Source organism: Equus przewalskii, chromosome 7, assembly GCF_037783145.1.
Source record: "Equus przewalskii isolate Varuska chromosome 7, EquPr2, whole genome shotgun sequence".
NCBI classification, from domain to species: Eukaryota; Metazoa; Chordata; class Mammalia; order Perissodactyla; family Equidae; genus Equus; species Equus przewalskii.
Window position 1 is genome coordinate 46,080,925 of NC_091837.1, and position 27,535 is coordinate 46,108,459.

General features: G+C 38.1%; 1 protein-coding gene across 10 annotated transcripts in view; it reads right to left on the reverse strand.

The window, feature by feature from the left end:
* The window catches only part of DLGAP1 (DLG associated protein 1), an 843,303-nt gene that overhangs the window by 642,858 nt on the left and 172,910 nt on the right, over window positions 1–27,535 (reverse strand). For 2 of the 10 annotated variants that reach the window (XM_070629773.1, XM_070629777.1), the window contains exon 3: window positions 14,118–14,242. The exons of the other annotated variants lie outside the window; for them this stretch is intronic. The gene's annotated coding sequence lies outside the window, so the exon portion shown is untranslated. The remainder of the gene's footprint in view (window positions 1–14,117; window positions 14,243–27,535) is intronic. 10 annotated transcript variants of the gene reach the window in all.

Sequence of the window (27,535 nt, forward strand, 5' to 3'; positions counted from 1 at the left end):
CAATGGTATAGTTAAGTGAGAATCAGGGTGAATAGCTCCAAGGGCCATAATCAAAATTGTAGCATGTCAACACTTATTTTCTGAAATCAAATGCAAAGCCAAGTGTCTTCGATTTAAATACAAACTAAACAAGCCTTCTTGATTATCTGCATGTTCACAGATATTTTCAGTATAGAGTTTAAAATAATATTGTTTGAGAAGGTTAAAAAGTAAGATTATCGCCTTCTCAGTGCAGGTCTTCCAAGTTAGTCCAACTTTAAAAGCGTATTTTTCAATCTGGATGTGGTTCAGCAAATCCACACTGTATCCATTAGAACTTCCTTAATATCATTTCCTCACCCGTATCTTTTATCCTCTTTTTCCATGCTCTGTTTATTTAAATCTATTCTTTCATCTTCTTAGTCCTTCAAGCATGTCAAGTTTGCCCTCCAAAGAGACATTTGCTTTATCTGTAATTTACTTGTTTGTTAGAATTTCTCAATTAACCAAATAGTTCTTTCTGAAATGCAAACTAGTTATCAGAAACAAATTGTTGTTTTTAATAGGCAAAGAAATTCCAGCGAATAATTACTATTTACTTGGTTTCCACAGTGTTTATATGTATTTTTTATGAAAAAAATGTGTAGTTTTTCTTCCTTACAGCCCTGGCAATATATTTTTATCACATATGTACTTATGCATCAAAATCTAGTTGGTATATTTTATCAGTGAGAATGAGCACCATGATGCCATAACTTTATTATGTACTATTACAACCATACTATTATTATATTATTATTAAATATTATATTCAAGTACCATTATATATTAACTATATAATAAAATAAATATTATATTTAAACATTACTATATTTAAATATACTATTGCCGAAAAATAGTTAAAAATATTGCCTTAGAAAAAAAATTGAGACTTAAGAGGAAAAGGACTTAGGATCCTAAAAAATAATATTTTTTAATGATAGAAAGTTCCTAGAAAATCAATATCAGAATAATAACAATCTCTTGTATACACCTGAAATTAATATAATGTTATATGTCAATTATATCTCAATGAAAAATCTATAATCAAATTTTCTGATAAAAGTAGAACATATATAAGACTAGACTGAAAACCTAAAGAAAAAAAGATTAAGCTGTGCAATAATTTTCTCTTCCTATATATGGATAAGTATGAAAATGGACCAAATAGAATAAAATCATAAGTGTTCTAAACATGATTCACATAATCAGAGACTTCCGGATAATTCCAGTTATGACACAGAAATAACTTTATCTTTTATGATGTGAACTGAGTTGCTGAGATCACTGGCATGTAGAAAGCATTTTATTAGAAATTGGCAACATTTTTGGAGCTATTTCAAGGCATGCTATGTTCCTGTTGAAAAGATCAACAATTGATGAATTTCCCATAAGTTCCATGTGGCTGCCATCCAATTATATGAACTTACACAATTTTATTTTGGCTCAGTGATGTTGGATAACAAATATAAGATACACGTACCCTTTGATCTCACTATTAATGGGTCCATTATTCACTATCACTTTACTCCCCATCTTACTGGAGATCCTGAGAACTCAAAGAGAAAAAACAACGGACTTTTTATCTCTTTTCTTGGTTAATTTGAGAAATTCATTTTTGGTCTATTAAAACCAAAGCAATAAGTTACCAGGCCTTAGGTCAGGCCTTCATAACTGTTCAGAACTTGCCCTGTCCCTGGCTGTTTCTGTTGGGATTTCTGGGGATGGGGTTCAGCACTGTGCGATTGAGCAAGCCTCCTGGGGATTCTGACGCAAGGTGATTCCTCAACTACTGATTGCTGATGCCCAATCCAGTGGGTCTAGGGTTAGGCCCCAAAATTTGCATTTCCAACAAGTTTCCAGGTGATGCTGATGCTGCTGTCTGGGAACTACACTTTAGTTACAGCATCAGTGAGTGAACCAATTTTTGAATTTTCACAGACTGCCCTTCATTTCCATTAAGTTATGATGATGAAATCTCACTGTTAAGTGTATAGATAAAATTCAACAAACATACACAACTCTTCCAAAGAATGGTTTTATATGAAATATAAACATACACTAGAAATTACACAGTGCCTACAAAGAGGTAAATCTTCGTTGGATGAATGAATGAGGAAAAGGAACACAATCTACCATCAGTCTGAAACAAACAGAAAAGCAAACTCCAAAAGCCCTGGCTGTGAGATACGGGATGCTGCCAGTAAAAAGTATGGCGCCTCATTCCTCTTTATTCTATTAAAAAAAACACATGAGTTTTGTGAACTGCCATTACACTGCTACCCATTGGGACGCTCCTGAATATTTTAGAAAGAAGCCTAGGCAATGATTCTGTTTAGTATATTGAGTGGCCAGTGATAACAACCTGGGATTTTCTCCCTAATAGTTATTTTTCAGGGATGGTCATCTGCCATTACATAGAAAAATGATGCATTATCTTGCTTCTGTCACGGAAACCGTCAGGCGCCAGACGTATCTGCTACTCAAAAGCGGTTCCCTGTCATCCTCACAGCCTTTGACCTATATTGCATAATTTGATTTTTTGTAGAATGTATTTTTCCATAAATAAAAAACATGCACTCCATTTTGTTGCTTTAGGAAGATTCTAGCTTCCTCCTCAGGCTTTTTAGAGGCCAAAGGAATATTTTCCAGGTGACAATTTTATCCAGATTCACCTTGAAATCTTTTATGCATTCTATTTTTTTTAATCCACAGGAATTAATTTTGCTCATGGATCACCTTTGCAAGGAGACTATCCAGTCTCACAGCTGACTGCTCCAGTGTGTACTAGCATGTATGTCCAGCCTTCTGGAAGGCAGACCTGAAATGAAGGAGAATGCAAGTGGCCAGACATTAAGTATTTGGGGGTAGATCTGGTCTTAGAAATACAAACTTAGAAAAAACCTTTTACTTCAGAAAAGAGTCATGATTTCCTTTGAGAAGTGGCAGAGCAAAGAGATCTTGCTATTCTGCTCATTCAAATGGTCTTTTCAGAAACATTAGGACACCAGGGCTGAAAACAAGGGAAGAAGGGAAGGCAGGAGCACTAGGCATCAGGTAGCCGGTGCTGCCCTCAGTCACGCATGTAGTACACATGACGAGGGCTGGAGACGCAGTGATGCGATGTGCCCACGAGCTCCTCAGCTGCTGCGGATCCCGCGAGCATGGTGACAATACATCAGAGAAAGGGGAGAGTGTATCCACACCTGCTAACTCACTTGCCCTCCCAGCTACTCCACAGCCAGAGCTAATTTTGTCTATGAAGCTGCATTAGTCAACATCTTGTGAGGCATGTGCACGGCAGTATAGAGTCTAAGTGGGGAGTTCTAGAGTCTTATTCATGTGCATTAAAAGTCCATCTTAGACACTTTAAAAAATGTCTTTCTTGAACCATATTACTTAAAATCTTTCTAAGTTTTGATTTTCTCATCTGTAAGATGGATATAATTATAGTTCCTTCCTTACAGGAAGTGCCTGTCCATAGTACTATGCCTGGCATATAATAAGTGCTCTTTAATAACAGTGACAAAAGTGACAAGCAGCATATTATCATTTCTCAGGTATGTGGAGACAGACTGACAACTGATGGGCACAGAGTCCTGGAACAGTCTTGTCCCCAGTTCTGCTTCAGTGAACTTACGGCCAGGTCCCCCCAGGCTCTGCATCTCCGGGGCATCATGAAAACAGAATTCATCCCACAGGAGGAGATATTGCTCATCAATGATCTCATCAAATCAAGAGCTAATTTAAGGTCACTTTATAGTATATGATGATATGCTATAGATTTCACTATCAAACCCACAATAACACAAACAAATTTGAATATCAAACACAACACTTTCATAGCAGTGTGCTATTCCATGATATCCTCATGTCCCACAATGTTTACTTCTAAATCTATTTACTTGGATGACAAATATTATGATTTGAGGGTTTCCCTTTGGCACCAGAAATGTTCACTATTTTTAAAATAAGGAAAGTGGGATATTTCATTTAGGTGTGTAGTTTTCATTTTTGGAAAAATGAAGCCGGCTTATCTTTTGTTTTCATAGATGGACTATCCTACACTGTGGCTAACAGATAAGCAACATGCAGGGGACAGCCCTGTGGCCTAGAGGATTTGTTCTGTGCACTCTGCTTCAGCGGCCCAGGTTCAGTTCCTGGGTGTGGACCTACACCATTTGTTGGTGGCCATGCTGAGCTGGCGACCTACATACAAAATAGAGGAAGATGGGCACAGATGTTAGCTCAGGGTCAATCTTCTTCAAGCAAAAAGAGGGAGATTGGCAGCAGATGTTGGCTCAGGGTAAATCTTCCTCAGCAAAAAAAAAATAAATAAATAAATGGAGGGGTAAGTAAAGCAGACATTAATGGGGTTAAAACAAAGGTAAAAAAAAGGTAAGCAACATGCAAACGGACTTTAAAAAGTAGGATATCTATATTTTAGATTATTTTCTCTCTACATTTATATTTCTAAATTGTTCAGATCTTCAGAAAGTTAATAGTAATATAAAGAACACCTGCATGCCCATCATCTAATTTCATCAATTATTATTGTTTTGCTCATTCTTGTTGTCTTTTTGTTTCTTTTCTGCTGTACCATTTGGAGTCAGGCCACAGATATCATGAAGTTTTATCCCTAAGTGCGTTAGTATGCATATCTTAAGAACTAAGACATTCTCCTACATAATCATGCTATCTTAAATACATCAAAAAATGTCACTTCGATACAATAATATTATCTAACATGCAACCCATTCTATTGGGACCATAATTTGAAATGAATTTTCATAGGTGAGAGTGGCAGCAGGAAGTCTGGCTAATGAGGTACTCCTCTCCCTCTACATCCTCTGCAGGAGGGGAAGATGATTAAGGTGACTATGCTCTGGTCAGATTAATGTGCCACTTCTTAAGATTTTAACAAACAACTTTAGTTTCTAATTTAAAAAAAACTATGCATTAAATAACACCCTCTTTTCTAGATTTATTTGAGATATTTTTTAGATTCTCAATATCACCATAACATATTAAATTTATCTCTTGAAAATAAAAACTACCTAATTTATACAATTCACCTAATAAAAAATCATGTGGTACATATTTTGGAGTAAATACTTCTTTAAATGTGATAGAGAGTAATCACATTTATGTGAGTCATCAAGTTAGTGATGGGAGAAATGGCAATGACATTAAAATAAATATTGTTGGTCATTCTTTGTTGATTCTATACCAAAGGTTGTCTCCCTCCCAAGCGAAAAGTATTTAAGTGACTACAGAAAAGTTACTTGATCTGTGCATCATTTTCTTCAACCATAAAATAGGAAGGATCATATCACTATCAACATCTCAAGGATAATAAGAGGCTGAAGAATACAGGATGAAATCCTTTTAGTTCACAGGCAATAGGGCAAAACATAAATCCCAGCCATCTGCATCTCATTGATATCTGCTGCAACCCAGTGTGACAGAATGGGTCTTAGCCAAGGACACTGTGACAGCACACCAAATTGGTAAACTTTTCTTATAATGCAGCAAGGGTATGGTAATCCATTTTCTGAACAGCTTGTAAAATCCAGTAAACATTCAGTTCTTCTTTATTCTTATATAAGTATAGTATATGTTAAATCATATGAAATTACCTCTTAATAGGTTAAAAATGATCTAACATTAGCAATTTCATACTGTTCAACCTGGCCATTGTGACAGCTGCAGTCTGTGACTATTTTAACGACTACTGCTGTTACTCAGGACATTACCCTGAAATTCAAATTGCGCAAGCTCCTACATGTGCTTAGGAGAATGCTCGGCCCATGGCATTCATGAGGGCTATTACTCTGGCTATTAATTCTGTAAAGTCCAATATTTCTATATTAACTGCTGTTGATGCTGCAACATTTTATGCACACCCTTTCTTCCATCAGTATTACAAATACATGAGCTGTGATGAGTTACAAACGTTGACCCGAAAACCACAAAAGACTTAAGTTCTTTTTCGGGAGCTTATGTTACAAGATATTTTGCAGCACGTTTCTTTAGTAAAGTAAGGGATTTCAGAAAAAAAAGCAAAGCTTGCTGTTTTAGCAGCTTTATTGCTATGGGTTTTTTTTTTTTTTTTGACACAATAAAACAAACATTCCAATCTCTTAAAAGTCTTAATCCTAGCAAAGCTATTTTTCTTTACCAGCAATAGGCCTAGATTTTAAAATGAGCAGCAAGTTCCAGACAACAGCAGCACAGAGATAACACACAGAGTCCCAGAGCAATTCGTTGACCTTATGGCAGGAAATAATGAGGTATCATCAGAATCCGCTTGGGCAGTATCACTTTGCCAAGAAGCATTAGGCTTCCTTTTAAAGTACGATTTGATTTTCCTGCTATTTCTAGAGCGCTTGAGAGCATTTACATCAATGAAATGCAAACATGCTCTTTTATTCACCTAACATGATCCTATCTACATGCTGAAAAGAAAGGAAAAAGATTGGGGGCAGGGCTCAGATTCATCAGTTTTTCATTTGCAATGCTCTACGGTTAAGGCATCCTCATGGAATGGGGGAACTTATTCATAAAAATCCAATGCCTTTAATACATATTCAAATATTACCACTGAAAACCTGCCGTTTTTAGCACCACTTGCTGAGGAGAAAGAAACTCTCTCTGCATATTTTTGTCTTAGTTATTATTATGGAAGAGTATATTAGTTTGTTATTATTGAAGAGAGTGTGTGAGTGTGTGCATGCACGCACATGTGTATCTTGGGGACATTTATCTGATATTTCCCAGAAGGAGCAGAGCATGATAAAATTATAAAAGGTAATAAAGCATAATTAGGTTTTACGAAGTTCTTAGCATAGACACTGTTAAAAACAATACAACAGGCCTAAAAAGGAGTCTCTTATGCTAAACCCCATGTCACTAAACCTAGACTCTTTTACAGTTTCTGCTCTCCTAGAAATGGAATCTTAAACCAGTCACTACCAGCATTAGTGAGATAATCCACCTGACAGACCCCTGCCATCTCCTAAAGGAAGGTGACCTTGCCACAACCAATCCACTTTTTGCCTAGTATCACTTCCTTGTTTCTGCTTCCTCCTGCCTGTAAAAGTCTTTTCTATCTTTTAGATGAGATGCTGCCCAATTCATGAATCATTGAATAAAGCCAATAAGGATCTTTAAAATTTACTCGGTTCAATTTTGTTTTTTAAACAATACTAAGGAAATGTTCTAAATGATTTTTTTTACTTCCCTGATTAAAAAAAGAAAAAAGCCATGGCAGATACCATTCCAGAAGGCTGAACAAATTTTATTCAGAATTTCTAGGACAAAGCATTTCTGTATAATAGTCCTGGATGCAACAAAACTGGATGGTTTGGTAGTAAGAGAAAAAACACAAGTTAATTTTATTGTTAGCATTTGTATGTACATAGCTAACTCCATAAAATATATACTTAATTTAAAATAAAGATTATATATCTATTATTTCAAACTATTCCACCCTTGTACTATGTTACTCACTGATATAGAATTTCTCTATTATAAGGGTCCTACTTAGGGGTGGTTTTTGCTTTTTAAAAACTGGTTTTAAAGTGGGCCATGTTTCCTAACACTGAGAGCTCGAGAGCATTTATATCTGATACATTAAAGCAATATCTAGGACACTACCACCTCTGACTCCCACTTTCCTCCATTGCATTTCTACTATGTGCTAGGCACTTCTGAGGTGCTGAGGATTCAGCAGAGAACAGAAGAGGCCACAGCCTCTTGTTCCAGTGAGAATTCTGCCATCTTCCCCAGGCCAGCGTGAGCCTGACAGTCCACAGTGCATGTCCCCACACACCCACCACTTGCCTGTCCCACATCTCCTTCTTGTTTATCAGGACTTCAGCCTCAAGGGTAACTAGTGAGAAGAGAAAACAAGAATCTTCTAGTATCACAGGATGAAAAACAGTAACAAAGACAACAAAAATTGTCCAAGAATTGTGGTGGCCTACACAATAGATGACAAGCATCCTGTGCTATTTCACTGATTTGGAACCAGGAGGCTCCAAGTTAGTTGGGTGTCTTTTCAAGTCCCCGTGACATTTGTTAACTCATTTTACCTTTATTTCTAAATTCAGGGGAAAACAAATAAGAGTGAGCGATACCATTTCTTTCATCATCATATCTTGTTTCAAAGCTGTGAAGCTCAATGAGATAAGGTCTCTTATCTTATTCCAAAATAGTGTCTTGGGATTCTGGTAGCTGCTAAGAAGCTTTGGTTATATTTAGAATTTCACCTACAGTAGTAGCAGAGGAGGAGGGGGAAAGAAGAGGAACACAGCAGAGGCAATAGCAGCACTACTGGTAGTCAGAGTAGTCATGTTGATGGTAAATCTTTACTGAGGGCATTCACGTGTTTGGCACTGTCATAAGCATTTTTATGGGTTAAGGCATTTCATCTTCAGAACCACTTGCTAAATGAGACGTAATACTCTCAGACCCATTTTTCATAAGAAGAAACTGAAGCACACAGAAGTTAAGAAATGTGGCTGAGATCAGCCAGCTCAGGAAGGGGAACAAAGTTTGCCACCCCAAAAATGCTTCTTTAGAATATTGATTATTTTAGGTTGATTATTATTAAGAAACAGAAGACTCAGGAAGTTTTTCTTTTACCTTCCGCTTAACTGCCTAAAAGAATTCAGATAAATGGCCTATAATAGGAACGGAGCTATGGCCAGAGATATCTACAAAGACTATGGACTAGGCGTGGTGGGGGAGACTTGTGATCAGACTTGTGGCAGGCCCTAGTGATCAGAGTCCTCTCCATGTCCCATTGTCTCTGCATGGCACAGCAAACATTCATTTACCAAACATTTACTTCTCTGTCTCTATGTGAATTGCCTTCCTCCCCTTTGAAGTCCTAAACCACTATCCCCAATATCCTCTTTTGTCTTTAGCTGAAGAGGGTATAGAAGGCAGTGGCTTTGGCCATTTTGGTGAGTAACTCAGTTTTCGGGGTGGGTCTCTCCATGTATACATGTTATTAAACTTTGTTTGATTTTCTCCTGTTAATCTGTATCACGGCAATTTAATTCTTAGACCAGGCAGAAGAACCTAGAAGGGCAGAGGAAAATTTCTTCCTTCTCTCACTCATATGGAATAGAACCATAATTTGAACCCACACAGTCTAGCCTCAGCTTTCATGGTTTGAACAACTATGATATTCTGCCCCATTTCTATGCCTGATACTGTCGAAAGCATCCTTAGAAATGTTATCCTATATGTTTTTCGCAGCAAAGATTTGAAAGATAAAGATACTGCAGTCAAGAGGATTAAATGCATTTTCCAAGGTCACTAAATGATAGATAAGAGAGTGTCACCTAAGTTTTCACCCTTGTTTCTAGTGTATAATTAAATCCCTATTATCTAAGAACTCAGTATATTCTGAGATCTAAAATTCAATATGCTAGTGACAAATGTAGCAAAACTATTTTAATTCCTTGGGTATTAACATGGCACGGGGGATGGAGAGATGAAGAAAAACCTCAGCGATTTTGATCAAAGTCGCTCTCAAAGGGCAGAGTTGGACATGGCGCTCCTGGCTTCCTGGCCCTTCACTCAGGAGCCTCAGCTGCAGACCCACGCTGCCCCTCTGCACGCCTGTCCCGGGGTTCCTATCTCACTGCATTAATTAGCTTAAGAGGAAGAAAACCTGAAGAAACAAGCATCAATGTTGACTTTCAATTGAAAGGAAACAATTAACGATGACCTTCACAGTGAAATGAAGAACACAATGCAGGAGCCCTAACTATATTTGCAATTCCTTAAGGATATTTACTCCTTGGAGTCTGCAACATTTGTGAACATTTCACCGCATAAGGATTTGTTTTACCCTGAAGTAAAACTTTCTTTTTTTTCTCTATTATTTTCTAGCAAATCAGGTTCACAAATGGCTTTCTACTTTAATTAACTGCCTTTTATTTCATTTTCTTAGAGAAGCTGCTGAACCCGTTTAATTTTTCAAGGGGGAAGAGGGGAGACATTTAGACACATTACTGTGAAGGTAGAAAAAGCAGAGCTAGAAATATCAGCGGAGAACCCCCTGAACTCCAGGCTCATATAGCAAGCTGCCCCTCGTCGTCTCCACCTGGATGTTGATTATACTCCTCAAGCTTACAAATCACCTCCTAATTTCTCCTTTTCCATCTATTTTCAACACAACAGCCAGTGATCCTCTTAAAAAGGTAGTCAGTTATACCTCAAACTAATATAATCTTATATGTCAATTATACCTCAGCCAAAAAAAAAATAGACAAATCATGTTACTCCTTTCTAAAAGCTGTCAAGTGGCTTCCTTCATTCCGCAGAGTAAAGCCGAAGTCATCACAGTGGACTCCAAGTCCTGCAATGATGTTGCACCACTCTGGCCTCAGCCTTCTCCATTACCTTTGCTGCATCAGCTCACTGGTCCACATGCAGGTCCTCAACTTCACCAGGCACCTCCCACCTCAGGGCCCTGTGCACATCTTTGTCTGGAACATCCAGATATTCAAAGAGCACTCGTCTCCTTCCTATCTTCACGCAAACGTGACCTGCTCAGTGAGGCATTCTTTCCTTCACTCCCCTATTGAAAATTGCAACTCTGTCCCCAGGCCCTCCACTCACTTCCCTGCTTTATTTCTCTCCACTGCCCCATTGCCATGTCGTACACTGTATATATGGTCATAACTCAATCTGTCCACTGTTGTATACTCTCTCTATAACGTGAAGTGCACGGGGACAAGTCTGGATCTAGTTTGTTCACACTCTATTTCTAATGCATGGAACACCACCTGGCACAGTGCTCAATGCATATTTCTTGAATTAATGACTAAAGGAATGAATGACAAAAGGAATTTCATTTTGTAAAATAAGGAAAAGAGACTAGATGTGAAAGAACCAACTGTGCACTTGGCTACTTGGGAGTACTAAGGAGCCTGTCAAGTTAATGCGCTGATGTGATCGGATGTTCTGGCAAAGATAAATATCAGTAAATATGGGTTGTAGATATGCTTGCCCAAAGGAGTCGGGCAACACGTTCACTCTGGGTAAATACAGTAGCTATTCAGTAATGACGGATTTTAGTATTTGCTTCTCAACTTTCAATCCCCCCATATCCACAAGCCATTTTAAAACTTTCCTTATCTCTGTCCTTCTATCCACCGCCCACAGTTACATCTGATAGTCTCTAAGCTCATATCCTTCAGCCATGTGTCTGTGGGCAGGTAACTCCACCTCTCTGTGCCTCTCTATAGAGAAAAGGGTTTAATTCCACTGAGCAAATTGCACTTCTGAGTCTAGCGGAATTTCCTGTGGAGCTTCATCAGAGGTGGGGCAGAGCCTGTAGATGTCTGGGGAGGAAACCACTCTTTTCCCTTCTACTCCAAGATACTTTCTTTGTCCTTGGCCCACATCAGTTTCAAAAAGACAAGCTTTCCCTTAGAAAGAACAGAAGGCCTTGTTATCTGAGAGGACAAAATATTTAAGTGGGAGAAGTCATCACTACATTAACCTTGATACTCAGAATTTGTGGTGAGCTCACTTCTGCCATTAGGTACAACACTCATGCTGTCACCTCTTGAGTAGTTAACAGGAACAAAAAAAACTGGTCAGCTGTGGTATCACACTTTCTCTGTATCTGAGAAGGTCCTGATGCCAAAAATTTTGAAGATCACCATTACAGAGTATTTTGTTACTGCTTTATATTTCATGTTTAATTAAATTACCGAGGGGCTAATTTCTTTCTAGCTCAGGAACATTTGTTCTTGTAATTTTATGTTCATATTTAGTGGCTTGCACCTTCTCATACCTGTCACTGTCATCCTAAGTAGGATTTTTACTGAGAAACATCACCTTAAATAAGGAGGAAAGCTGAGTCTTTGTACCTCTTCAGTGTAATTTCCCACTGTGAAGTGCAGTGACAATGTATCAATTCTATACAGACTCTCCGAGTAGAGCTGAACTATAAAACAAGATGTTTTTTAAACATTTGATTGCTTAAATAATTTATTTAAAAGAAGATCCACATAATACTGAAAAAAGAAAACAAAATCCTAAACTATGGATTTAGGAAGAATATAACCATATAAGTTGAGTCAACTATTGTATCCAACATAGTCAATACTAAAAGACCAAAAATATACACACAAAAAGATAAACAACAACAACAAACCCCACCTCATTTCCGGTTGAAAGAGATCACAAAAACACAAGTAGAATTTACACAAGTAAAATCTACAATGCCCCAGGAAATCAAGTTAGACAGGAGTGTGAGAGCATCAAATACTTCCTAGAAACAATGAAGTGAAAGAGACTTGAAGAGGCCTCCAGCCATCAGGAAAATACACTTAGATACATTGAGAGAGAGAAAGCGATGGATGTTTATCTTTCTCTCTAAAATCTTCACAGACATAAATCTTATAAATAGTTAATCTCTTAAGAAAGTTTTCTGGACGTGGGGTTATATAACTTTTAAAGCTGGAAGGTCTGTCAAGTTCATTTAGTCCGAGAACTTGACCTCACAGATGGGAGCACTCAGCTCTGAGGGAGTGCAGGACGTTGTGGTCAAGCAGGGCTGGAACATGAGGGTCCTAACTTCGCCTCCAGTGTTTTTCTTAGTCACCAAAGTAAGAGAAAATCTACCGTACTACAGTCTCTTTGGAGAATTACAGAATTTGGTTAGCACGGAAAAAGACTAAAAATTCAATGTCTCCTTTGACAGATGAGTAAGCAGATGCCCATGAGCACTGTGCCTCATTAAAAATCCAGTGAAAACAGAGTATATTTACTTGGCATGTGCTTTTTTTCTTTATGAAATAAAATAAGATTTAAAAATATTTGGTAGCCTCACAACCCCTGGTTCAAATAAAATCATACACAGAAGTCAATATTGAAAGTGAGGGAAGCTGAGCTTCTCTAAAGAAAATACAAGTAGGGCTCCCTGGAACCCCACTGTATGTTGAGCTTTAGGAGTGTATCCTGAACACACACTTGAGGCTACTGTTGTAGGAGAAACCATATTGGTCTAACTTTCAGCTTATATCTCTAAGACAAATAACTTGAATTTTGTCATCTATTTCTAAACCATTCATCTTGTCTATGGCTCCTCTTTCGAAGACCTCACATTTACTTTGGCAGTGTTAATGGAGGGGTGGGTAACACATGAGGACTGAGCATTTGCACTGCCCCAGGCATCTCTCGCGTTCTCTACACACTCTGGGGAGGAGCCAACAGGGTTCCAGACTAAAGAGCTTAATAAGCATCCAGGCACCTGGAACCGAAAGGACTGTGCGCCCATTTGGAGTTACACTAGTTGTCTCAAGTCATGAGAGGCCTTCAGGGAGTCTGGCCGGTGGCTTCTGTCACTGGAGAGGCAACACATTCACAGGGAACAGAGAGGAAGGCATTCTGTGGAATTTTGAGCTGCTCTTATTTCTGTTTTGCCTCATTTTTGTTATTCAGAGATTGTGAATGTGCAAATGGCATCTATTCATTTAGACCACTGTAAACAGGGACCTGATACAAGAGCAATTGTAAGGGGAGTGTATTCTTCCGAAACTAAAAGCCTTTCATATGGATAGGGGAATCTGGGGAAAGAATTTGAAGTTGGAGTTGGCAATGACTTCATTGTATCCACCGAAATAAAATTTGTGCTCACTTATATTGAGGAGAGTCAGAAAAGGAAAAAGAAAGGAAAACTCGGCAATATCCCCATGAAGCATTGCATTCTAGACTCCTTTGTTTTGCACAAAAAGCACTCATAACTCCCTTACAGCAATGGGCTTTTAAAACATTTGTGCTTTCCCTTTAAACTAACAGCTAAGGAAGGGAAAGCTACATATTCAAAACAAAACAAGGCAGTTAGGTTTACCTTCAAATCCAAGAATAACGGTTTTTGCAGAATTCAAATGCAGCCATTGAAGATAAAACATTTTCTGATGATGAGACAAGAGAACATTGCCCCAGACATCAGTGTTATTTATCGCCACAGAGCTGAACATCAGAAACCAATTCACATATCACAGTGCCTGTGCCACTAATCACGAGCTACCTTTTTTCCTTAAACAAAGTCACATTTTTCTTACTTTCAAGAATTTTTGAAGCTGAATGCTTTCAAGACACTTGGAGATTGATCTTCAGATTCAAAGTACCATAGCAGTTCAAGATTTTTATCCACAGGCCTCGTGCTGGTGGCCGGCTTCTGAAATCCCTGGGAGAGGATAAATGAAGGCAATTGCGGCTGCATGAACCATATGTACTGATACATCAGCACACTCACCAACTTGCTCTGCTTCTAGGAAGTAGCAAGGGACCATTCATTAACTCAGTAAGCAACACGAAGGAAAAATCCTACGAAACACATTAGTGCACTATCCAGTAGGATTTTTGTGGCCAATCAACTCCATTCATCTAGCCCTACTAACTTTTCACAGGATGCTATAAAGAGTTAATGAAAGAATAAGCAGTAGGATTAGGATTTACCCAAAAGATAAATTTCAGTGAGAAAAACAAAACCGATATTCTGAAACATTCAAACATAGCAAACAAAACAGAGATATTTCTTAGAACTATTATTATCCAAAGACGTTATCCCTACTTCTAAGGTGATCACAATTTAGGCTCTACATACTGATAACTTTGGACCAGAATAAGCACAAATACCTAACCAACCCCTGGTAGATTTTGCTAAAGACAAGAGTAAATTCATTTGGAATTCAACTAAATTTCAACAATTCTTTCCACTTATATTTGTACTTTGTATGCTGTTTCTACCTCCTTTTGTTCTCGGGGTTGGCACTCTGTCTACCACATCTGTGTCAGCCCCTCCATTCCTCCATTCCCTTTCAAAAGTCTTTATGCTTCAGAGAAGATAAAAATAAGTCTTTGATAGGTAACATCTCATATTTTGTTGTGCCTCCCCTTCTCTCTCACCCCCTCTAGACACTCCATGATGCACAATAACTTTGAAGATCAACACATATTTCTCGTGCTGTTGATAGAAGAGACAAGAGGGTAATCATGGAACCTGTTTCCCAGGAATTTCCTTCTTCTCAAGACCCAGAATTTGGAATCCTGATTCCTACAAATGATTGTTCTAAGTGCCAAGATCCACAGGTACGCTATGTTATATAAGAGGTGCTTTTGTTGATAACCTCAGTTATCAATAATTAAATGAAAACTGAAACTTTGGAGCTGCAAGGTTGATTAGAGATAAATTAACTGGTCCAAATTGCCTTGAAGTTGTGGACATTCACACCCAGAGAAGGTAAATACCATGCCCATGGTCACCCAGCTTGTCAGTAGAAAACTGATAGCTCAACATGTTACTTCTGAGATACCTAACAGTCGGTAATTGAGTCAGGTCTAATATCTAGGTTTTATTAGACTCATCTAAAATATCACTCATTTCTAGTAAACTTTTCCTGAATTTGGGAGCACATCCAGCATCTAAAATAATGCTTTCAATCACATTGTTTTATATTTTCCAGAAGACAATGAGACCACATTCTGAGGTCAGTAAGCAAGAAGGTAGGGATATTTTTATGAAAATTGGGGAAAAGTTGAAATGAAAATATTTTCTTCCCATTAGGCTCTATTTTCTTGTTCTCAAAGAAATACATTGAATCAAGGAATGTTTTACAGTGGCCCTTGATTCTTTGACAGCTGTGGAAACACAATGAATAAGACATGACCTGAAGTAGCTTACTGGCAAAGGCAATAATATACAAAAGCATGAATTGAGATAGTGTGCAGTCAGGTGCTAACAGTATGGAATAGAATGGAGTTCAACGGAATAAAATCTAGGAGGACATGCAGAGCCTTTAAAAGGCAGAGAGGGAGACACCATAAACAAAGGCACAGAATTAGCATGATGGACCAGCAAAGAAATCGAACCCACTTGGTCAGAGCAGAGAAGAGATGCTGGTGCGTAGTGGGAAATATCATGGGACTTAGTTTCAGGCATGCCAGAATAAAACCCCTGCACAGGGATTTAGGCTTAATGCATTATGGATTAGAGTACAAATTCAAGTTCATTCTTCCTTTAGATTGCCTTTTGCCACAATTTACGGACGTGGAACTGAAGGGAGATGGAAACGAGGATGCTGACAAAGGAATATGAAAACTTGTTTTCATCAGTCCTAAACTGCAGATTTCTGAGCTCTTAATTCATGCCTTTATTCAACAGAACATTGCTTCTCCATCATCTTGCTAAGAAAATTGTGTTTTACCTCACCCTTTGTTCTGACTTTCTTTCAAACTGACTTTACTTATGTCTATACATGTATATTTCTTTTTAAAACCATATTCATTAGTGACCACTCTTTTCCCTATTCAGCAATGTGCCAACTTTGAGCATGGAAAAAAGGGAACCACCAATGAAACTGAGCATCTTTCCACCACAGTTTGATCTGTCCTCATGTCTGAGTCATTTCATATAAATCATTTCCACACACATCAAGTCTAAAACCAAGGCTGGGCGGTGTTACTACTTAAACCTCCATTGAAGTGATATAAACTAAGCTTTTCCGAAAGTAAGCTAAATAGAAACTTAATTTTTTTTACTTTTTCAAAAGAAAAAAAGATACAGAGGCAACCACGTTTAATGTAAAATACTATAGACTTTTTATCTAGAAAATGTCAACTAATTCTAACAAAATTCAGTACCAATAATTCTTTGTTTCTTTAGTAACAGAATTAAAGATTAGACTTTACTGCCCCACCCAATATTTTATTTTAATATTGATGTGTAAAACCAAGGACTGGAGAGAAGCAGAGAGTGCTCTGACAACTCAAGGCAACAAGCCAGCATGTAGATGCTAATCCAAGTTGAACCACTGACTGTCTGCATTACTACAAGCAAATCATTCAATGCAGTACTCTTCTGGCCAGCCCTGGGGCAACACCTAGTCAAAAGCAATACCAGTAATAAAAATCATACTTCTGTATACAAGTTCTGCTACTTAAAAAGAATTCATTTAACTCCAATGGACTTTATAAAATTTACCCAATTTAAAATTCTTAGGGGAAAAATACGTGCGCGTGTGTGTGTACATTACGATTAACTAACCAAGGTTTTCATTTTTTTTGTTTTACTGTTATATGAGTGTCTTTTATGCTGAAAGCTTTGAAAAAATACTTTGGAGTGTACTCATAGTCTGGCTTTTACTCTCTCCCGAGAGAACCTTAAGTCGTGAAAATGAAAATGATCCTCCTTAAAAAGTAGAACACACTACAAAGACAACTGGATATTCTGAACGCTCTTAATGCAAGGCTTCTTTGATTGCCCAGGGAAACAAGGAAATGTGACATGACCGAGGGGAAGGATGAAGACATCTAGAAAGGAAGAGTAGGAATCCAGTGTCTGGGTCCTCTCCCCAGCACAGAGCAAATGTGAAGAGCACTGCCAAAGCTCCCACAGTGCGACTCTGGCATTGATTCTGGCTAAGAGAAAGAGTAGAAATAACACACTGCCAAGGACAAATGGTATATGTATTTATTCTCACTTCAAGGAGAACAGAAGCCTGCAGAAAACAGAGTACACAGGTTAGCATGTTTATCCTTTGAAAATCTTGAAAGTACAGAATACTGAACTGCCCAGGGTAAGCAGAAGGTGTCATGATCCATAATAAGGAAATGAGAGAAATATGGAGCAAAATGTCAAAATGGTGTGTAGGATGCCTACGGTATCAACATGGCAAATGGACCACTATCTGACTTGAGCCCAGGGAGGGCACTCAGCTAAAGTCCTCCTGGTATGAAGGGAAAATAGAGCCCGATGCCAATGTCAGTTGTTAAATCTACAATTTGAGATTTATAATAGACATTAATGTAAATCCCACCTTGCTTGGCAGCATCTGACTAAATAGCTAGGGCTGAATATGGAAATTGTTATATTTTAGAATTGTTAACAAAAACTTGTTTTAAAACCATATTCCTTAAAGAAATTAATCAGTCAAATCATTTACTTTCCTCAATGAACTGTCACTCAGAATTTTTATAAATTCTGGTTTAAGACCCAAAGCTCTATTACTCTCCCCTGATCAATTTACTTTCAGAATTTTCTGTTACTGGGATCCCTGCTGGCTTCCTACCCTCCAAAAAGATAAAGCAATTGAACAATGGGTAAACACTTAGGAATTAACGTGACCGTCAATATGAAAGGGAATCTAGCAAATTATAAATTGGCCACAATTTTCTATTTCCTTATTAAGCAATTGTTATGGATTGTGACAGGAGTTACACATATATTAAAAAAAAAAACGATGTCAAATTCTATCAGCAAAGAAACAAGTGTGTTGTTTTTGTTTTATTTTCACTTGGAGAAGCACTTGACTCATCCAATCCACGTTATCACCCAAAACTCAGAGGTAGGGGTTAGCCTTGAGAATCTTCCCTAGAAGAGCCAATAACATCACATATTTAGACAAAATAAAGACCCCTGCTTTCAATGCAACAGCCAAGACCATCTGTTGATGTATTATCCTTTCTAAGTTTCCCTTTCTGAAGGACAAGATAGTTGGATCTGGATTCCCATTCTATTCTGTATTTCATTTCCCACACAGCCAAGAAGGCTTACTGAGCATCACTTTCTACTTATCTTATGCAAAGGAAGAAAAATATAGATACAAAGTTAAGTGGGAAAACATATATAATATTAAAATATTACACATTGCAACCAAATTATGACTCAGAAAAAATTAATACAATTTAATTGATTTCCTTTCAATGATTTCCCAATGATAATTCCTTATAGCCATACCTCCCCGTACCCTAGTGCATGTACCAAAATGAAAATATTCACAAAAAGAAAGAAAATAAAAGTGTGAAGGATGCACTAATTTCCTGGGCATTTGCTTTTTCCTCGAATTTGGAACCCTGTGTGATCTTAAATCTGTGGTGTTAGGAACGATGGGAGCCAAGCAGAGACTTCTTCCAATCCTTCTTTCTATGCTCCTAATACAAATCTCATGAAACACTGATGTTATAGCTGTTTTTCAAGTTAGGAACACTGCCAAGTAAATGCAGCAATACCTGTACGCAATTTTGTATTTTATTAGTCATTAAAGCAAAGGCATACATCTGAATATATTAGTCATACATACATGCAAGACATCAATGATTTCTGTTTCAGACAATGGCTGGTACACAACTGGATTCAAGGACTCCTAGCAATCATTTGCCCTCCAGAGGGTATGGAGCAAACCTCTGCAGTAGGGGGTTAGACTGAAACTACAACAGACAGAGGAGAAACGAGGTGGGAGAAGGAAGGGAAGCCGCAGAGTACTAGCAAAAGGAGCCGAGGGGATATGGATGTGGAATGTGGGACAGACCCAGAGAAATAATCCTGTACTGTTTCACTTGGAATATCTGTGTAAAAAGTCATTTAGAAGACAGTAAGTTAGACTTGTGCCCAAACCATACACAAATTGGATAATTTGAGGGTATAGAAGAAAGGGACAGATAAATTATTCATTAATTAAGTTCATCAACTTTCTCCCTATTAAGTGGTGGAGTTTGATCTGCAAGCTTTTACTGAAATTACATATCCAGTGGTGGTAGTGGCGAGGCTCAGCTCCGGGGTCTGCATCACTCTGAAGAAGGAGGAAAGCGATCTGTAGAAATAAACCAAAATCCAAAGAAATCTAAAGAGCCCCTTGAGATTTACTGGGGTGGCTACTTGACCTATGTGTCATTACATTGTGTGACACCTAATATTTAGCGGCAAAGTTAATGTGCTTTGATAGACAATATAAATGGTAGAAATAATAATATAAAGAACAAAAATAATCTAAACAGTCACCTTTTGTCAAAGGGCTGATTGTGCCCTTAGAGAGAAGACAAGTGAATCAGTGGAACAGACAGTCCCCAAAACAAAACATCTACTGCCCATCAGAATAATCTCTCTGTACCAAGTCTACTACTATCTTTTATTGTTCTATTTTATGCATTAAGTTCTGTTACTTTCTACGGATTCTAGGCTATAATATCAGGACAAGAACTATTTTAAAGATAAAAACAAGTTTATATAATAAAGAGGACATGGTCTTGAAAATCAAGGAACTAGTACATACAATTTTAGGATCATGTAAGTTGAAAAGAAGGAGCATTTGTTTTTTGGTTAAACATTTAATAATATCTCTATTTTTGCCTAAAACAGAAAAGAAAATAAATTAACCATACCTTACCTAGGGGAATGTGTTCCAGTTTGTTTTGTTACACACAGACATATTAAATATAATTGAGCATCTGATACAGTTAAATTGCTTTTGTTACTTAATACTCATATTTCTAGATAAATATTAGATATATACTTTATATGGGGCAGATGAGTGGGAATCTTTCTCATGTAGTTTACAAAGCATCAAATTCTTCAGAACAACATATCTATGCTACTTTGCCCCAAAATGCAAAAACATGCTTGTCAGAAAGGTAAACAGCAAAGAGCTAAATTTGTGATTATACTAAAGACAAAGTCTGGATTCCAATGAGCTCATCAAGAACTAATGATAAGCATGCTGGTGACCTAGGTGAAATTTAATAATGCTAAGAAATGTCCATAGGTTAAATAAAATAAAAAGACATCAAGAAAGCATTGGAAAGTCTTGGCTGCAACATAGGCCATCTGAAAAAGACCTAGCATGTTAATTGGCTACACATTCAAATACATCAACAGTATGATATGACTTACCAAATGTTAACACAAATAGATGATGTTAATACAACTAGAGTCTGTAAAGAGAAAACACAAATCCCTTGTACTCCGATTTTGTCAGGAAACAACTAGAATATTCAGCTCAGTTTTTCGACCCCCATTTCAAGTGGTACATTGGTATCTAGAAGACATTCAGAGGATGCACATCATGGGAACAGAACTGAAAATATGTCATCGAGGGTGAGGAAGAAAGGGAGTAGCTGCTTAGCCTGAAAAGAAGCCAAACTCAGGAAAACAGGATAACCATCAAGTGGGACCCTCTGCCTCCCCTGATCCCCAACTCCCACAAATATACGGTGACCACACACAGTGCTCATGGCCTTCAGTGACCTGGCTTCACCCACCCCGCCAGCCTCAGTCATCTGCTCTCCATTTTAACTCTCTCTCGCCATCGGAGCTGCTTATAGTGTCCTGACACACACCACGACATCTCCATGCTTTTTTCTTGCTATTCTTTTTCTTAACGTGTCCTTTCACCTCTGCTTTCCTCCTCATCATTCAAACTCAAATCAAACTTACTCCAGAAAACATTTTTTGACCCTCTCTTTTCTACCTCCCTATCCCATCCAAAGTCTCTCCTCTGTGATCTTGTAGCATCCTGTGCATATTTTATATTATATACTTCATTAAAATGATCTATGCAAACTCTGTCTCTTGTAGCAGGTGTACTGGTAAGCAGAGATTCCATCTAACTTCTAGTGGCTGTAAACAGACATTTGCTGAACTGAGCTAACTGCCCATAGTGTTAAAAGGTGAATGAGCTTCATCAATCACAAATATATACTGAACTCCCATTAAGGGCCAGGCAGTGTGCTAAGTTGGCTAAAATAAGAACGAAAGAAAAAGTAAGCAGAAACTCTTATCAATAATGAACACCTTTTTAATAACTAGGTCTTTTAAAAAATGGAATAGAATGCCTGTTAAAGAAGTTCACTCACCATCATTGAAAGTGTCAGGAATGCTATATAAAAATTATTTCGGAGGCTGGCCTGGTGGTGTAATGGTTAAGTTCACGCACTCCGCTTTGGCGGCCCAGGGTTCGCAGGTTCAGACCCCAGGTACAGACCTACATACCATTCATCAAGCCATGATGTGTTGGTGTCCCACATACACAACAGAGGAACATCGGCACAGATGTTAGCTCAGGGACAATGTTCCTCAAGCAAAAAAGGAAGATTGGCAATAGATGTTAACTCAGAGCCAATCTTTCTCACCAAAAAAAGGGAAAAAAACTATTTTGGGGGCTGGCCCCATGGCCGAGTGGTTAAGTTCATGCGCTCCGCTGCAGGCGGCCCAGTGTTTTGTCAGTCCGAATCCTGGGCATGGACATGGCACTGCTCGTCGAGCCATGCTGAGGTGGCGTCCCACATGCCACAACTAGAAGGACCCACAACTAAGAATATACAACTATGTACCAGGGAGCTTTGGGGAGAAAAAGGAAAAAAATGTTTTGAGGGGCCTACATATAAAAATTATTTCATGATTGGGAGACTGTATATAAAAATTATTTCATGCCTGGGAGGCTTAGACAATTAGGTACTTTCTAAGATCCCTCCCAACACTAAGATTCTATATTCTCTTCTCCTATACCTCTTTTCCTTGTCATGGGTGAGAGAAATATATCCATCTGCGCCTGTAAATAACATATTGATGGCTATGTAGCTCTACATTTAGTTAAAACTAAAGCTACTCAAAGAAGGCTTTTGCTGCAGAGTAGCAGGATACAGCCAGAAAGCAACCTGCAAAATATGAGCTAGTACTTAGCACTTCTGTCTAATTTTCTTAACTAATGAAGTAAAAGTACTTCATGTGCAATCTGTGTGTGAGTGTGTGCACAACATGTGTGCCTGCACGCATGAGGGCGTATATTTGTTTCTGTGGGTTCTATTATCAGAAATTACTGGAGAGAAAATAATGAACACTAACCGTGCTTTCTTGCATTATCATGAAACAGTGGCCACACTTAAGAACAAATAAACGATTGCATTTTGTACAAAGTGACACTAAACTGAGTAACTGTTAGCATTTAATGAATTGCAAGGAAACAGGAATAAAACTGGCCATTGCTCAAATGAACTACTCATTCGGGGTCCAGCAGATTAAGGAATGGATTTTAAAATCTTCACAGACACAGCAATATGCAGGCAATTTGTGGGCAGCACAGCAGAGTGGTAATAAGCAAGTACTCTGTGCCCAACCTCTCTGGGCTGGGACCAGTAATCAATAGCTGTGCGGCCCTGGGCAACTTATTTAACTTCAATATGCCTCGGTTCCCTATCCATAAAATGGGGATAATATTACCTACCTAATAGATTTGTGAGGAGCACTGAATGAGATGAGCCCTGTAAAGCACTAAGAACAGTGTTGGCACATGGTAAGTTTTCACAAATATTAGCTGTTATTATACCAGCACACATTGCCATACCAAGTGGTTCCACTTCTACCAGTACAAAGTAACATGTCATTACTTACTAGTTAGTTTTTATTTGCCTGGTTAGATTCAAAGTTGTGGAATCATGATCATTAGAGATACAGTAAATTACATTCCTTCCTACCAAGCTTTTCAGTTCCAGGCTAAGTACCTACCTTATAGCTTTATTAAGATAATTAAATGAATTAATAATGACAAAGAGCTTAGAATGGTGCTTTCACTAGTTAGGTACTCTCATTATTATCATACCTTCTTATAAAACATGTAAAATTAACATTTAATATTGTGCATAAAGCCAATCTCTTCTATATCTGTCAGTAACTAAGCTTGAGGGCAAAGACGGCTTCTGAAGATGAACTATTTTCAGATGGAGAAGAATATTGGCTAGTGATTCCTAGAACTGTAGAGGACAGTGAAGGGGCTCAAGAAAGGGAAGATGGACTCAGATTATGCACAGGGAACTAGAAAAATGTTGATAAAAACTGGAACAGGCAACTCAGAGAGATGGTGGAATCTCCTGAGAAAAACTGACACGTACTTAGCTGGAGTGGGTGGCCATTGCTTGCACCAACTGAAGAATTTTAGTAGATATGGAAGGCAGAATAATAGCTCCAGAGATGCTTGTGTCCTAAGACTTAGAACCTGTGAATATGTTAGGTTACATGACAAAGGGGAATGAAGGTTGCAGGTGCAATTAAGGTTACTAATCAGCTAATCTGAAAACAGGAAGATTATCCTGGATTACCCAACTTGGAACAATGTAAGCACAAGGGTCCCGAAAAGTAGAAGAGGGAAGCAGAAGCGTACCAGAGAGATGGCAGCACGGGAAGAACTCAACTAGCCACTGTTGGCTTTGAACATGCAGGAAGTGGCCGTGAGCCAAAGAATGAGGGCTGCCTCTAGAAGATGGCAAAAGCAAGGAAATGGATTCTCCCCTGGAGCCTCCAGAAAGGAACTCAACCCTGCTGACACTTTGATTTCAGCCCAATGAGACTTGTGTCAGACTTCTGACCTCCTGAATCATAAGATAATAAATCTGTGTTGTATTAGGCCACTAAGTTTGTGGTAACTTGTTACAGCAGTGATAGAAAACTAACACATTGGCATCATTCTACATTGCTTTTAATAACCTGAAATGCAGTTATACCCTAGGTGAGATTTAATAAATTCTTCCATTAATTTAAATGTATGCTTATTCAAATTTGCTTGAAGTATTATATTTAAATAATGTTTAAATAAAATAAATATTAAATAAAGTGCAAATATAAAGAAAAACATAAAGAAAGATTTTATAAATGGCTCTAAAATCTGACCTACTGCAAAATGAATGGCCAAAGAAGACAAATAAAATTTTAGATGAAAAATACTTTAATTTTCCTTGAAATTCTAAGTTTAATAAAGGCGGGACCTATCTCTGTCTTGCTTATTTTATTTGGTACCTGATGTCTAGAACTTAAATATTTATAAAACAAATACATAAATGAATATATATTTGATCAACTATGGTTTACGCTCTGAAAGGGGGTTGCCATCAAATTTGAAAGGTGTTCTTTGTACATCATCTTTTGCATTTTTAATTTTTTTTACTTTTGAATAGATTCCAGTTACTTAAGAACATTAAATTACATAAACAAGAAGACATACAAACATATCCCTCGAAATGAACAACTCCCTACTCATTAAAAAGTTTGGTTAATGTTGAATTAATTATTATGCTATAGACTGAATGTTGGTGTCCCTCCAAAATTACTGTGTTGAAACCTAATCCCCAATGTGACAGTATTTGGAGGTGAGGGCTTAAGGAGGAAGTTAGGTCATGAGGTTGGAGCCCAGTAGCGCTCTTGTAAAAGAGACCCCACAGAGCTCCCGGGCTCCTCTGGCCATATGAGGACACAGTGAGAAGACAGCCACTGTGAACTAGAAAGCGGGCCCTTCCCAGACAGGGAATCTGCCAGCACCTTGGTCTTGGACTTCTCAGCCTCCAGAACTATGAAAAACAAATGTGTGTTGTCTATAAGCCACGCTGTCTATGGTACTCTGTTATAGCAGAACTGCTTAAGACATATCAATTATAATGAAAACAAATAATCATTTTCTAATCAAAGTTTCTTTGTGCAGCACACACAAAGATATTTTCCCACAACTTCTTATAAATAGGTCATATGTGCTTTGTTAAATTTTATTCAGGAGGGCAAGGGTTATGGTAGGCAAAATCAATTATAAAATGAAAAATCCATAAAGTCTGTCCAGCAGATTCTTGCTTTTTTTAGGAAAAAGGTGGTACGATTCCATGCAGCCAGGGAAGTCCTTGTACACTGAACTAAAAATAAATGGGGAAAGAGGGAGGCGGAGAGTACATCTTCACACAGGAATCATTTTAGGCCAATAGTTCATTTCCTCATCACCACACTCAGATCCCTCTAAGCCATCAAATGTCTGTGCTAGGCTCAGCTCCCACAATGAGCCCATATGCTGAGATCTAGACCAGCGAGAGGAAGGCAGCCCAATTTCTTTGTTTTCCGGGCAACATTGTATAAGACTTGCTCTTGGTGCTTGACGATCTCCCTATCGTGGCTAGATTATTGCCCTTGTCGCCATTACTGGTTCATAAGATTCATTCTCCACCTGCATTTACACTTCAGCTCTGTACCCTACCTCTGCCTTGTCTCTACCTCCCCCGAGGCCGGACTTCCGCCCAGGCTGTCTGCCACCTGGCTTCTCAGAATCCCTGCCTTGAGCCAAATCCTGATAGGACTTGTTACTTTCACTTGCCCTTTTCCCAACTTTTAGCAGTGAAGGCTGGGAAATGACAGGGAAATGCAGGCTAAATCTAGATTAAATAAGCCAGGGCTTGGGGACCTTGAGTTGAATTGACAGAACCTGAGGTTCTCAGTCTTTCGAACTGGTTCTGGAAGCTCAACTCCAGCAGATGCAAACTGGAAGCTGTGGGAAGGCAGCAGGGTTTTCTCCAGGTGCACCAACTGCCACTATGGCCCTACACAAAACCACAAAGAAGGCAGAATTTGTCTAGGGAATCTTTCAATCTCACCTTTGAATTTCCTTTTGTGCTTTTCACCTGCTTTCCAATATTTCTCTGACTATACAATAAATACCTACCTAGAACTTCCCAAATTCCCCCTCGTTTCTCCCTGTGCATCAGTTAAAACTCTTTCTCTCAAAGAATGACAGATTTCTGGTAAGTCTTAATCCAGTTAACACAATTAACACTAAATTGTTCAGTATGCAGAACTCTCCTGTGACATTTTGCTTCTTAAAATGTGATTATTAGTCTCAATAATTTAATGCAACCTAAAATTTGTAGAATATATTAGAGATCATTTTGCCCAGGGAGCCAGTTTTCTTTCAGCTGATTTTCCAAAATAAATTATATTGAAAAAACTACCCCATTAGCACCAACCTCCAACACTTCACCTCTGTAAATAACTCTACACTCCACCTAACTTTACAACAAACAGTCTTCAATTTGGGAAGAATGTGATTTTGAGTTTGCCACAGATAAAGCATAAATAGACTCCACTAATTGCTTGCTTGGATGATAAAGAATACAATGAAATGGAACTAGGGAGCATAGAAAATCAATGTAACAGCAATTTAGGGTACAAACGCTCATCCTAAGAACTAGAGGACTCCTAGTGGGTTCAGTCACTCCTGAGTGTCTTAACGAGTTAACTGGTCAGCATAGAACAGGTCAGGGCTGACTGTACAGGTCCTTGGCTTCCTTGCTCACTTTATTCTTTATTTCAGCAATCATGGGCATTCCTACTCAAAGGCTAGAAGAGGAGAAAATAAAGTAAGATAATTATTTCAACTGTTTTTTCATACCTCCAGTAAACTGCGTGGGGAGAAAGTTAAAACTAAATGAGATTTAGGTGAATTTCAGAAGATTATATTTATCCATGTCTTATGACAAAAATGAACAGGAATCAACTGCATTCCGTGCAAACAAGCTCTGTCATCTTTTTATATGAAGACTTCCAAAATCAGCATGTGGGCTATACGTATACCTTTCCATAACTTATTAGGTGATATAACCAAACAAACAATAGTAATTTTTACATAAATTGGACGTTCTGGGCAAGTCTGATGTCCGTCTCAGGCATGGGTTTACTAATGTGCCTGCTCGCTGGTTATCTGAATTAGCTGAACAATATTTACTGACCCTATCGCACCTATTCTCTTTTCCTTTTGCCTTTTTCTTATGTTTATATATTGGTTTGGGACATTTTATGAGACTAGCTTTTCACAAACACAACGATCCTAGTGAGATAGTTAGGAGATCAATATTTGCTTCTATCACTGTAATGTAAGGTAAATGCATATCTATATCTTATAAATCT